Source organism: Zingiber officinale, chromosome 4A (assembly GCF_018446385.1).
Source record: "Zingiber officinale cultivar Zhangliang chromosome 4A, Zo_v1.1, whole genome shotgun sequence".
Taxonomy (NCBI): Eukaryota; Viridiplantae; Streptophyta; class Magnoliopsida; order Zingiberales; family Zingiberaceae; genus Zingiber; species Zingiber officinale.
The window spans coordinates 145,419,388-145,433,828 of NC_055992.1; the positions used below are offsets into that span (position 1 = coordinate 145,419,388).

General features: G+C 37.2%; 1 long non-coding RNA gene across 1 annotated transcript; it reads right to left on the reverse strand.

Moving 5' to 3' along the window:
- Positions 1–9,988: 9,988 nt before the first annotated feature.
- LOC121973752 lies at positions 9,989–10,908 on the reverse strand. The gene is made up of 3 exons (XR_006109744.1): positions 10,552–10,908; positions 10,331–10,470; positions 9,989–10,254 (listed from the first exon to the last, which is right to left on the reverse strand). It is a non-coding gene; the product is annotated as an uncharacterized LOC121973752 (long non-coding RNA).
- Between the last annotated feature and the right edge of the window lie 3,533 nt (positions 10,909–14,441).

The following is a 14,441-nucleotide window of genomic DNA, read 5'->3' on the forward strand; positions in this document are numbered from 1 at the left end:
TGGTATGAATTATTATTGATGAAATTAAGTTGGGTGTTCGGGGCGAACACGGGAAGCTTAATTTCATCGGGAGACCAAAACCAATTCCTCCTCTCGGTCCCTATCGTAGCCTCTTATATATAGAGAATTATATCCACCAAATACTCACTTCCTACCCACCCTTAGGTGGTCGGCCAAGCAAGCTTGGAACCCAAGCTTGGGCCGGCCAAGCCAAAGGCTTGAGCTAAGTAGGGTGGCTGGCCATAGCTTGGAGCCCAAGCTTGGTGTGGCCAGCCATATAAAATATAAGGATTTAATTTTTAAAATCTTTTCTTATGTGGATACCATGGTTTTAAAAGAGAGTTAAAAATTTAAATCTTTTCTTTTATAGCTTTCTACAAAAGATTAAGTGAAAGGTTTGATATCTTTCCTTATTTGTAGTTAAAAGGAAGATTTTATTTTTTGATAATACTTTCCTTTTTTGTAACCATCTTCATGATTTAAAAGAGAGTTTTAAAATTAAATCTTTCCTATTATAGTTTCTACAAAAGATTAAGAAAAGATTTGATATCTTTCCTTATTTGTAAATTGAGAGGAAGATTTTAATTTTAAAGAAAATTTTTCTTTTTGGAAATCATCTACATGTTTTAATAAGAGATATTTTAATTTATAAAATTTCCTATTATAACCAACCATGAAGGGAAATTAATAGAGAAATTTTTATTTTAAAAATTTTCGGAAACAAATAAGGAAATTTTAATTTTGTGTTTAAAACTTGCCTTATTTGGAGCAATTGATGTGGCCGGCCATGATAAAGGATTAAAGTAAATTTTAATTAAATTTTCCTTTCATTGGCAAAGAGAATAAGGAAGTTTTTATTAAAAATTTCCTTATTTACCAAGACCAAGGAATATAAAAGAGAGGGTAGAGGTGCCTCACCTTATAACCGATCATCTATTATTCCTCTCTCTTTTCTTCCTTGGTGTGGCCGACCCTAATCATCCTCTCCTCTCTTCTTCTTGTGGCCGAACCATATCATCTCTAGGAGTTCTTGTGGTGGCCGTATTTTGCTTGGAGAAGGAGAGAAAGGAGGCTTTGCTCTTGCGTCCCTTGGATCTTGAAGGTTGGTGGCCGAAACTTGCAAGAAGGAAGTTGTCTTGGTGGTTTTCATCTCGGCAGATCGTTGCCCACACAATGTCCGAGATAAGAACAGGAATACGATAGAACATCAAGAGGTTGTTGCTTACAAAGAAAGGTATAACTAGTAACTCTATTCTGCATCATACTAGTTTTCTTTGTATAAATTTTGAAATACTAAACACAAGAGGCATATTATTCTAGGTTTCGATTTTGTGATTCGAGTTTGTGTTCTTTTCTTTTCTTTTTCGATCTTGTGATTCGATTGTTCTTATTGGTTAAACCTAAGGTTACTATAAGGAGATTGAATATTGAATTTCTTTAAAAGGCTTTGTCAAGGAAGTGGTGGATGATCCCATAACCAAGAAGGTCTAGTGTCTCACTATGTTTAACCTGGAAGCCAATTATAGAAATAAATATTTAATCAACTTTATAACATGGGTGGACTTGGATTAATAATGTTAAGTATCGTTTGCGATCCAAGTCTAAACCTTTAAGAACAGATAAGTTAAATTTGGAATCAATAATATTAAGTTCCGATTGCGATTCCTAATTTAATTTCTAAAGAACACAATAAGTTGTTAGGAATGGTTCAGGACTTGTACAAAATTTTTGTACATGGGAACCAGTACGATATTCCAAGTATCAACCAACAATTTCATTATCAATAAAAGGCAAAGTTGGCTATTATATTTATTTCAATTTAGTCTCGAATGAATAAGTATAATAATATCCTAGAGTAGGAGGTTCTAATTTACAACATATCAATTGGTTGAATTGATAGTGAGATATAGTATATATACATAGAACACTACTCTTAACTATTCCTAGTCAAGTATTAATATGCAAGGATAATATTAATGCATTGAGACTAGCATGTAGGTTAACAGATGACTTAATCTCACAAGGCATGGATATGAGATATCAGGTTGACACAAGGATATATATTAGAGAATATATATTGAATGACCTACTATGAGAATGTTTTATGGATCGTTATATGAGTTTCATAAACATTCTCATGTGATAATTGGTATGAATATTCCTTAGACCTGAAGTCATTACGATTGCCTACATAAGGCGTTGTATACTTTGGTATCGGCAAACGTCACCTGTAACAGGGTGGACTATAAAGTCGATCACTGGGTATGTAATAATTTATGTGGAGGGATGTAAGTGATGTAGATGGGATCTATCCCTTCCATATGACGGAAGTGATATATGTGGGCCCCTTGATGAGTAGGACACAAGAAAGCATGACCATGCTCAAATGAGTCAATATGAGATATTGAGCTTATTTGATTGAGTGTGTCTACTTAGAGATAAAAAAAATGCAAAGATTGATAAGAGGATGACATGGTCTATGCCTCATTGATCAATCTAGATATCAAGGATAGAAGAACCAAGTCATACAAGATAATAGCCATGGAAAGGTTAAGTTGGATCTCGACATTCTCATCACTTGAGTAGTAATGATGCCTTGCTAGATGTCACTCATTGTTTATATATCTAAAATGTTGATTTGGATATATTGCCAACGTTATGAGAACATATTAGGTCACCCACAAAGAACAAGTTAATTTGGAGATGGGTTTATATGATGGATCATTAGATTAAATCTAATCTGAATTGGACTCATTGAGCTAGACTTAATTAGATCTAATTATTGGATTGAGTCTAATTTGAATTAGAGTCATGGAGTCAATTTGGATTGATATTCATGGAATCAATAGGGATTGATTAGGTTCAATGAGTTAGACTCATTAGGTGAGCTTGAATTCATCAAGGAAGACCAAAAGACTTTTCATGAAAGATGATTAAGATTACTTCATGAAGGAAGATCAAAAGACACATGACTTTTGATATTCCTTAGATGGATATAAATATGATTTATGAATAGAATTTTCATTAGATGAAAACTTGTTGTGTCCATTGAGCTTCCTCTTTCTCTTCCTCCCTATATTGGCCGAACCTCCTTTCTTGGTTGCTAGCACAACCTTAGGTGGTTTTCTTCTCCAATCCTTGAGTTCGTGAGACGGACGAGAAGCTTGTTCTTATGGATACTGTTAGAGGCGTGAACGTGTGATCATGCTGAGATCCTAGTTGTCGGGAGATCGAGTGCATGCATCAAAGGTATAACCCTCTAATCAAACTTAGTATATGATAGTTTTTCCTTCGCATGGATCTTCTGGAGAGGATCTAGTATATTTTCCGTTGTGTTTTCGTGTATTTAGCGCACTAGATCTCTACACGCGTAGTACTGTAGCCTTCTTGATGGACCATTTGAAATCGACGATCCCTTAAAAATAAAAATCAAGAAAAAGTGTACAATGACTTGATCTTAGATTAGTAGTGCGGTAAGAGAATAAGGTAACAAAATCGGCTCGAGTGGTGTTGTACCAATTTCGAGAAAAAATAAATAAATTGATAAATTTGTTAGGAGAGGTTATTAGACAAATTCTAACTTATGGAGAACATTTGAAAATGGCAAAAAGGCATAGCTATACCAGTTCATAGTGCACCCGCTCTGATACCAATTATAAGATTGATGCGCTAGAGAGGGTGAATAGTGCTCATGGTTTTCACATTTTTTTGGAAAACACAGAATATGTAGTGGAATAAAAAGAGTAAAAGAAAACAAATAGTTGACACAAGTTGGTTTTACTTAGTTCGGAGCCTGTGATGACTCCTACTCCAAGGCTCGTGATTGTCGATCGCTTTCGTTGGGAAATTTACTACCAATTCTGAATACGTACAAGTGCCAAATTACAATATTAAAATAGCTATAAAGTAAAATATATCGACAACTACAGATCTGAAGATTTTTGTGCTAGGTTGTCTTAGTAGCATTATAGTGTCGTTGAGGCCTTTTCTGATTAGCGCGCAAGAGCGAAAGTTGTTCAGATTATTGTGTTGAAGGTGCTAGTCGAACCCTCCTTTTATAGACCACTCTAGGCGTCTGAATCCACTTTCAGGCGCCCCCACTGGGCTGACATGGCTCTACCTTGTCAAAACTTCATCCTAGAAGCTTATCTATGTTCGAACACTCGGACCATCTCCAGGCGCCTAGACCGTTGACATGGGTCGGCTAGTCGAAGCGTGCCACCACAAAATGAAAATAAACTTTTGCCAATCCGGGCGCTAGGACCGTCCAGGTGCCCTTGGCAGCCACTCGGGCGCTCCCTCTTCATTGTTGACCTAGGCAACTGAAGCAACTCCAGGCACCTGGACTCCTTTTTTTTAGCCATCAGCTTTCTACAACACAAGGTTAGCATAAGCAAAAATAATATACAAAGCAAGGTATAGGTATTGACTTTGAGTTTCACTGAAACTATAGGTCAGACCGACGCCTACTTTCCCTCTATAGGGAATGCGTCCTCACCTACTCCTCTTAAGAGAAATTATCTTTTGCCAAACTGATCGTCCAAAGCATCTAGACTTTTGCTCAACATCTAAGACTTCAGGACTTTCACCTAGTATCCTTGACCCTAGGATTTTTCGCCTAGTGTCCGTGACACCCAGGACTTTTACCTAGTGTCCTCGACTCTAGGATTTTTACTCGAAGTCCTTGACCTGCCAAGACTTTGCCCAGTCCCACGGACCAGGACTTCATTACCTAATCGAACTAGGACTTTCCACCTATCTAGTGTCCACTAGGACTTCTTTGCCTAGTCTCAACTAGGACTTTCCTCTTACTTAAGACTTAAGACATTCCTGCTCACTTAATTAGATTTGTTAGAACAACAACACAGCTTAATTTTACTTTTGCTAATATCAAAACTCATGTTAGATTAGCTAGTGCTTTCAACACCAACAGGACCTATGGGATTCATCTTCTTACTCCTCATGAACAAGGCTTCCAGCATAAACTCGGGCGACTTTAGAGCCGGCCGAACATATGAGACTCAACTCCTCACTCATGAACAGGGCTTCTGGCATAAACCCAGGTGGCCATAGAGCTGGCCGGACATATGAGACTCAACTCCTCACTCATGAATAGGGCTTTCGGCATAAACCCATGCAGCCATAGAGACGGCTGGATCTACTAGGCTCAAATCTTCATTCTTCACACAGGCATGATTCTCAGCTTAAATTCGGTCGGCTCCAGGCCGATCAGACCCCCTCTAGGAGATAACATTGTCAGAGAATCATAACAACCTATTAAAGAATAATATGTACTTACTAAAGAATATTCTATTACTGATATATACACACAATGGAACTTTCCTCTACTTAGAGGAAGGGTATCATATATTTTTCATTACTCGACATATTTTGACACCTGACATTATTTGATATCTCATTATTGTGGAGGTTATGAGAGATAGTATAAAAAAGGGGTCATCTCTGTTGGCGAGGTATGTGTACACATGCCCACATATCCATATTTACTGTTCTACTGTTTATCTTCTTCTCTATTTCGCTTGGCTACTATTCTGACTTGAGTACCGGAGTGTCTGCGCCAGAGACCCCCTCCCTGGTTCTCCCTGTAATGTTCCCGTTGGCTCTATTTGTGGTGTGCATAGGTCTGTAACTTCCAGTTCAAGATCCGCAACTCGCAGGTCGAAGGCTTTCCTCTGTCAACACTTCTACCACCTCACCGGCCACCCATCTACTTAGCTTACGGACGGGATTAATCATACTATCATCTCACTTATTTCTAAGTATCTCAATAGATAGAACATGTCAATCTTAGGTTGAAGTAATATCACTTGGAGTGTTTTCCTTATCTATTATGACAATGCAATAAATAAAACAACAAGGGATGAGCCGATGCCTCTGGAGTTTAAAAAACTTGTGATGTTGGGGTGTCCGTCAAGACGATCTATCTATGTTTAGTTCATGAAAAATTTATGTGGGAGAATTAATTGATAGATGTAAATCTAGCTAAATTGACATTTTAAAATATATTTGATTTATCATATCTACCAATTCCTATCGTACGTAATTTGTTGATTGAAGTAGGCAACCATAGACGAAGAGACATTTTCTACGTGAGTTTATCAGGGCGCTGATTGGCCAACACATGACTTTTGAAGCTTGATCTGAAATGTGGCTGAAACTGGACTTAATTTGTTTTGTGCATGCATGCACCAGCGAGCATAAATATTAGAACATCTTAATTAATTATATTAAGCTAAACTTTATTACATTAATTCTGTCAAACTTTTTCTTAACTTTGTCATTAACTTTCGTGAAAATTTTATTCAATATCTGTTAATTAAAATTAAAACACGAGGTGCAATCCACATGAGTTATCATCGGATGCCAGGTTTGGAGATGGAGAAAAGCTGCCGAAAACCTGAAAAAGGAGCTGGAAAAATGTAACGAGCTAGTGGTCCCTCATCGTCCGCCAGACGTAGCAATCAGACGGCCCTCGATACGACAATCAGAGGAGAGGAGAGGAGAGGAGTTTCATAGATTAACTTTAAATATTTATTTGCGATTATATAATAAGTATCAATGCTATCCAGAATAAAGTGGCATGATCTTTACCATTATTAAAACCGCGGAAACAATTCTGAAATAGATAAGATAAAAAAAGGAGATGAGTGAGAGAGCAAGTGGCTGATCAGAAAAGAGAGGAGAATAATTTGATACAGAAGAAAGTATTTGCCATCCTTTGGTTGCTCTATACTCTTAGTGACTGATGATCAGTAGCTAATTAGCTTAGCATGAATGTGAATTAAGGCTAATTAACTCTCGTAATTAGTCTTAGTTTTTAGTTAATTAATGTATGCTTTTTGCATGAAGGCGGCAGCTAGCTGGCGACGTGCTTGGTGTATATGTAGACAGCAATGGCAATGGCCATGGGCTTCGTATGCGACGACCGAGAGCTTGGGCGGCTACTTTAAGTATAATTGAAGGCCTGCTGTGGTGGCTGGCAGCCCAAGCCCTCAGCGTTTGTGCCCACAAGCAGCGAAGGAAAGGCCATCATATGCATGCACAGCACTTGTTGTTGGACACGGTTTCGGTTTGCATGTCTAGCTCCAAAAAAAGGAAATTGACACTGTTGCTAACCAATCTCCGGCCTTCTTCTCTTTAAATTTTTTAAGGCTTTCGAAATTCCTCAGACATTAAGTTTTAGAGTGCGAATTAAAGGTCATTCTATCTTAGGAGATAATTGGCAATAAACCATATATAATTAAGCATATGACGTAGGGCAATATCATTTTATAGAGAGAGCTAGTATAACTATGATGAAGGATAAACCCTAAATGTGATTCAACTAGGGATGATAATGAGTTTAATTTGGGTGGGATTCCATATCCTCTATTCTCATCCCATCCTCATTTATTGTATTCATCTCCATCATTCTTTATCTAGATATTCAATTTTCATCTTCATCTACATACCCATCCGATAAATAAATATATATACTCTACTCAAATATACTATTACCATCTACAATTGTATTTTTTTTTTTCATATTTGAATTATTTCGCTGATGTTATGGGTATTTATCAAATTCTTAAGAAAATAATAAGAAAAGACATTAAAGGTAAAAATTAACAAACTAAATATCATAGAAGAAATAATAAAATATTAAAAATAGTTTATCCCATACCATATTATATATTTATATATATATATATATAAAAGATTAGATTAAAAAACTCAGATAATAAAAGTTCTAAGGAGAAACATAGACTTCCTAAAAGATGCACAAGACTCTTTAAACAAAAGATTTAGTCAATTAAATTTACTTAGTATTCCTACCAACAAAGAAATACTAAGCCTTTCAAAACTTATTGAAGAACATAAACCTAAGAATTGGGAACTTCAATCAAAATAATTTGAACTACAGTCCAAAATTATTTTACTTAAGGTTAAAGAACTAATTATATCACATAAAACTCAACTTGAAGAAGAACTAAAAGGTATACATAAAATGTCACGCCCCGGAGGAGTCCCTGTCCGAAGAAATTTCGGCAACACCTCCCCTGTACGGCGGACAATCTGAAACTTTCTACATACACAATATACATCAGCCACAGGCGGCTGGAATATATACACACAACCACGCAGTTATATATATATATATCATCAGCCCACTCGGCTGGAACAAAACCAAAACACGAAAAATGACAAAAACCAAATACAAACCCAAAACACAAAGACTGCTAGCCGGCTAGGCTTACACAACCAACAACCAATACAAAACATCACATACAGCATCAACACTCCGAACACAAAACCAGAACACACAAAGTCAAATACATACATCTCATATACCAAGATCAAATAACAAAAATGCGGAGATATGGCTTCTGATGTGATGTGGGGACCAGCAGACAGGATACTCCAAGCAACACCATAAATAACCTGGTACCTGAAAAAGATAGTGTCAACGGGGGTGAGTTCAACAACTCAGCGAATACCAATGGACATGAGTAGTAAGATATATGTAACAGCAACAAACATGGAATACAGCTTCCTAATCATATATAGGGAATATGCAAAACTGAAACGTAACTGAGGAAGCTGTACTCACCAGGAACTCCTATCCAGACAAAAGGGTCGTCAACCGAAAGTGTCAATAATCCTGTATGTAGGTCAAAAGTATGCATCCAACCAAAATGCAGCAACCAAATGCAGCAAACACAATCGTAAGAATATAAATGCATCAATGCATATGATGCTAATGATGCGTCCTGGTCACCCCTGACGCCAGTCAGTCTTCTCACACACAAATGGCGAGTCCGAGTGGGTAGGGCTGTGACAACCGTGCACTCTGTCGTCACTGCTCCTGATGAGTGACCGAGTGGACGGGATGCTGTCGGAGTACTCCTGTCCTGTGACCCCAAATCATAAATGGGGGAGCTCAATGCTCTCATCTCCCGGTACACGATGACGGGGAGGTATCTCTGCCGGCTACCACGCTGAGTCACCTGACCAACGGAGCCAAACAGAGTCCACCATCTGCCGGCTACCACGCTGCTACACTAAATGCCAGCGGAGCCAAACAGAGCGGAACTGTCTGCCGGCTACCACGCTGAGTCCTCAGACCAACGGAGCCAAACAGCAGAACCGCCACACACCTGTCTGATATACCACTAACCCATGAGTGGTGGTGTGTGCAGTACATGTAACTGGCGATGTGCTCAACCATAGTGGAGCCGATAATCGCACAACATGCAATCATGATGCATGACACTAAGCATAGCAAAACTGATCAACATATCCATATCCATATATACATAATATGGGTACCACAGTATCAGTAGGTCAAATCCACAGATCTAGGGTATACAGGTCCTCTATGATATAACAACCTAGATCCTAAACATATCCCCCTTCCATAGCATATGTACCAGCAATACGCACAGATCAAAGAAAAAGGGTCTAGGTACACAAATCAGATATGATATACAAAATAGAGATACACAAGTCAGGTATGGTATAAAAACCTAGGTATCAGATAATCTAGATACACATGCTAGAAAATAAAATCCTGAACCTAGTCCGAACCTCAGTAGGTATGGTATGCCACTTACTCTAGGAACCAAGGTACTCATGGCAATAATCCTGAAACGTAAACATGGATACATAACAAACGGCCAACAGATCATGCTATGGGTATCAAACCGTGTCATACCAAGGCAAACATGATCATTGCTTGCAGCTATAAAATACTATGCATATCCAATAGACAATATCATAAAGATAAGTCAAGAGGTACCCGCCTCCAATAGAAAGGATCCAATTCGATCCAAATCCGACGTCGAGATGCTCGTCCCGAATCAGAGTCCTGCGTCAAATAACATAAATATTTTATTTAGCTACATTCATAAACATAGCTAAATAAAATCCCTAAGACTAATTTAGGGTAAAACCCTAATCACATAACCTCAATTTATACTCCTAAATTAAATCCAATAGTTGACTAGGGTTAATTATCTTAACCCTAATCATTTCGTTAGATTAATTCTAAATTTAATCAATCTACACATGATCAACTAATTACCACATCTGATTCAAACCACAATTAACAACATAGATCAATTAACTACCCTTACCTCACTTCTTTCAAATCCTTAGCCGAATCAAGATCACCGCAACAAATCAACAAACCCCAAAACTGAGTGCCCAACTGTTAGGTCACTGCCGGATATGTGAGCTGTCAGAAAACAGTGACTGGTGCCCCAGTGACCAGCCCAACCATTAGTTCGAATTTGAGCTATAGCAAGAACCAAAATTCCTAACACCTTACCTTCAACCCAAAACCTCTCCTGTTAATCCACAGCCAAGTAAAACAGATGTCACTGCTTGTTGGAGAATATTGCTGCCAACGATCTTCTGCCAAAACTACAGAAAACTGCATCAATGCCCAGTTCTTCCTCCTTGTTGGAACTGATCCTCATCAACCAAAGTAGAGATGTAAGGGAAGAGGAAATCAACGATTCTAGGTCTAAGTGGGTAGCTCGGCAGAACCTGGTGGCGGCAAGCAGTGATTAGGGCATGACTTAGCGAATCTGGTGATCAACGATCGGAAACTAGGGCGACACCTAGGCACCTGCTGTGGTCTTCGGCGTTCAGCGGAGAGGCGTCGACTGCGCTAGAAGGTGTCGGGTGGTGGCTCAGACCTCACCGCGGCTAGGGCTTCGGCTTGGAGATAGTTTCCGGCCGAGAGGGGCGGCGGCGCATCCCGACCTCAGTGGCAGAGACAGAGAAGAAGAAAGGAAGAGGGAGGGAGGAGATGCTCAATCGCCGACTCTCTGTTCCCGGGTGTCGTCGACGTCGGGCAGAGGAGAGGGAGGCAGCGGCGGTTGCGGCGCCGGTTAGGGCACGCGTGAGAGGAAGAGAAGGCCCCGGGGGGGGGGGGGAAGCTTGGGGACACGGCGATAGAAAAGGAGAAGAAAAAACAAAATAAAGAAAAAAGAAAGCAAAAAGGAAAAATAAAACTTTCCCTCACTTAAATTGGGTAACCTAAACAGGCTTTCCCTGGGCCCCGTTTCTATCCTCGTAAACTCGTCCATACGGTCTCCGAAAAATTCCTGAAAAATTTCCAAAAATTCTGGAAAATTCCTTTATTCATATTCGCCTATTTTCCGGTATTTTACATAAAACCCTTGAAGACATAAAATATAAATGAACAAACTAAACTTTGAAAATTCATACTACAAAGAAGCATTAGAATTTTCTAAACAATATTCCAAAAATCAAGATAATGAGTATAGTAAACTATAAGTTACTAGACAAGGAGATCAAGTTTTAATTCAACAAAATCATACCATACTAGCACTATTATCATCATTACACCATAGACTTACACTATTAGAAAACAAACTACCCCAAGTAGAAACACAAATACAAAAGATAACCAAAGCCACAGAGTGGAGAGAAAGCTTAGATAACTTAACAAAAGACCTAAGTAAGTTATCCACTGAAAATATAATCCCCAGAAGACAACCTAAACTTATTCATTCCTAACTTATTCATCAAAATGAGTTTGACAAGAATTCAAACTGAATCATTTGCAAGAACCTCACAAACAGTGAGAGGACAAACAAAAACTAATACAAATCCCTAGATAAATACTATAACTAGACAGTGTAATAGTATATTCACGTGTCAATTGGAAGAAATGATAGATATACAAAGAAACTTAGTAACATTTTTCAATGAACAATTAAATTCACTTAATCCTAGAAGACTATACAACCAAGGAATATTACCCTTTTCTACAGCACTTTATAGACATCATAGGAGATAGCCTCTTCATCTTTTGATGGAGGAGAAGAAAGATTAAACCTTATGACTAAAGAGCTTGCAAGAACACTCTTACAGCGTGGACATAATTATATCCACTTAGGACTAATTGTGTTCAGTCTTAGAGGATTAATGAGAAAAAGCATAGGAGCTAAAGTATTTTTAGTCCTCTATGACTCTCGATTCTCAGATAATGAAAAGACAATTATAGAACTTATTGAGGTAGACATGAATAGTGACTTGGGAATTATGTACTTCTATCCAAATTTCAATATGACTATTTTAGACTTCATCAAACATATTAAAATCACTATTCAAGCAAAAGGATATGGAAATTTCTAAAAACATAATATACAAATTGATATAATTTTCTTAGTTAAGATAATGACTCAAATTAATAATAGTTTAATGATACAAATACATAACATCGTTGAAGCCCTTACTATAAGAGGAATTTATTTCTTAAAAACTAAAGACTTCTCTTTAGAAATCTTAGCAGGACTAGATTGGAGCCTCAATTTAGATTTAAACACTTAACCACAAACTCTTCAACCAACAGACTCAATAATCTATAACGATAGGCATGGTGGCTCAATAGTTAGATTTAATAATTATAAACCCTCCACATCACACAATGAGGAAAACAAAGAAGATGATAATGTCAATCTAATGAATATTGAAAATACTAGTAACAATATGTTAGACCAACAAACATACAATATAAATTACTCATCACAACAAGGATTTTTTGATGACTTACATGAATTCATATACATTCTCACAGAAATAACAATCCACCTAACTCTAAGAGACCTAGTGGAACTTGAACACTTTGAAAAACAACATAAACTTGATAAAGATTGGGAATTATATTTTGATGAGGAACAAAATACAATTGCTAAAAAATGGGCAGAAGTCAATCTTATGAATCCTGCAAAATCTAGTAATGCAGGCACATTGAGACCACAACCATTACAAGTCCAATACCCTAAAAGTTCAATGAGAACAATGGATTATGGAGAAAGACATCCCCCACAGACAAAAATAACTCCATATACAAATGATAATCCTTTACTTCCAACCATAGGCAAAATAATGCCACCCAAAATAACCTACTTTGGAAAAAAAAAACTCATTACTTCTAAACATAGCTGAATGTGATGATCCACAAATGTATGATACCTACTTAGAACAATGAATTGTATCTATCAAAGGAGATTACCAAGCAAGACATGAACTTGACATAGAAACAGGAGAAGCTATGATGAGGGTAGGAGAAAATTATTTAGGCAATGTTGCTTGAGCTGCTTGGGAAGCTTATAAAACAAATTTCTCAAAAGAAATAGCTCATATAGCCTCCCAAGGTAACAACATATTAAACTTTTACAATACCATCCATACGTTATTTACAGCCAAAGATGCTAATACAAGCTTAGATTTACAATAGAGGGAAGCTATGAGAGATTTGGAATAACTCCAACTATTTAGCTGGAATTGGACTAAACTATTTTGTAATGACTTCCTCGTACTTACAATAGTCTCGGAAAATTATTATAAACCTGAACTAGGAGAAAGGCTATTTAGCAACTACTAGGCGATCTAGGAAAAGAAATTCATAAGGCATGGACAGACATAAAAATAGCACCCCAATACAATAATATAGGGGTACGCATACAACATATCATATCAATACTTAAAGACAAATGCACGTACATCTAAATACAGAAACAGCTTAAAAAATCAACAGTATGGCTTCTGTAGCCAAATGTATACTCTGCAATAATATGAGCTTAATCAACATAGACAATGTTAGAAAAGAAGGTCTGTTAGGTCCACTAGAAAACCTATGCCACAACAACCTAAACTTAACACTAAGCTCAGAAAAACATACTATGTATGAAAGAGTAGGGAAAAGAAACCTATTTAAATAAAGATAAACATGTCTGAAAGTTTAAACAAAAAAAACATATGAGAACACTATCACTTGTTTTGCTTGTAATGAATCAAGACATTTGTCTTCTGCATGCCCTAACAAAAAGAATCTATACACAAAAGAGGTTAAATTAGTCACTTGTACTAATTTAGACTTAGTAGAAATATAATTAGATATTTATGATACTTCCTCTATCTATTCCATAGTATCTGTAGAAGAGATTGCGGATATACAATCTTCTTTTGATTATACCCCGATGAATTCATTCCTAGACAATCCATGTATAGCAACATATCCATATGACCATTTTCATCAAGAAATGGATGCACTATCATATCAATGGGAGGATCTGTTCTCTCCCGATGATTTGAACCTAATGTTCACATAGTCCAACCCAAATACGGTTACTATAAGGCGACCCAACTTACCCGAATATCCTCATGATTGGACACTAAAAACTGGAATAGACAATATTCCCTATTTTACTTATGGTTTCTACACAACCATAGACAAAAGAGGAACTTGCAAAATTTGTAAAAAACAAATATATAACCTATTCTTGCAAGAAATCTTTTCTATCATCATACTTGTTACTCATCAAGTTTGAGGTAGTACACAAAACATACTGCTTGAAACTAGGGTATTCGTATTGGAAACTCAACTTAACTTGCTAGAAGCA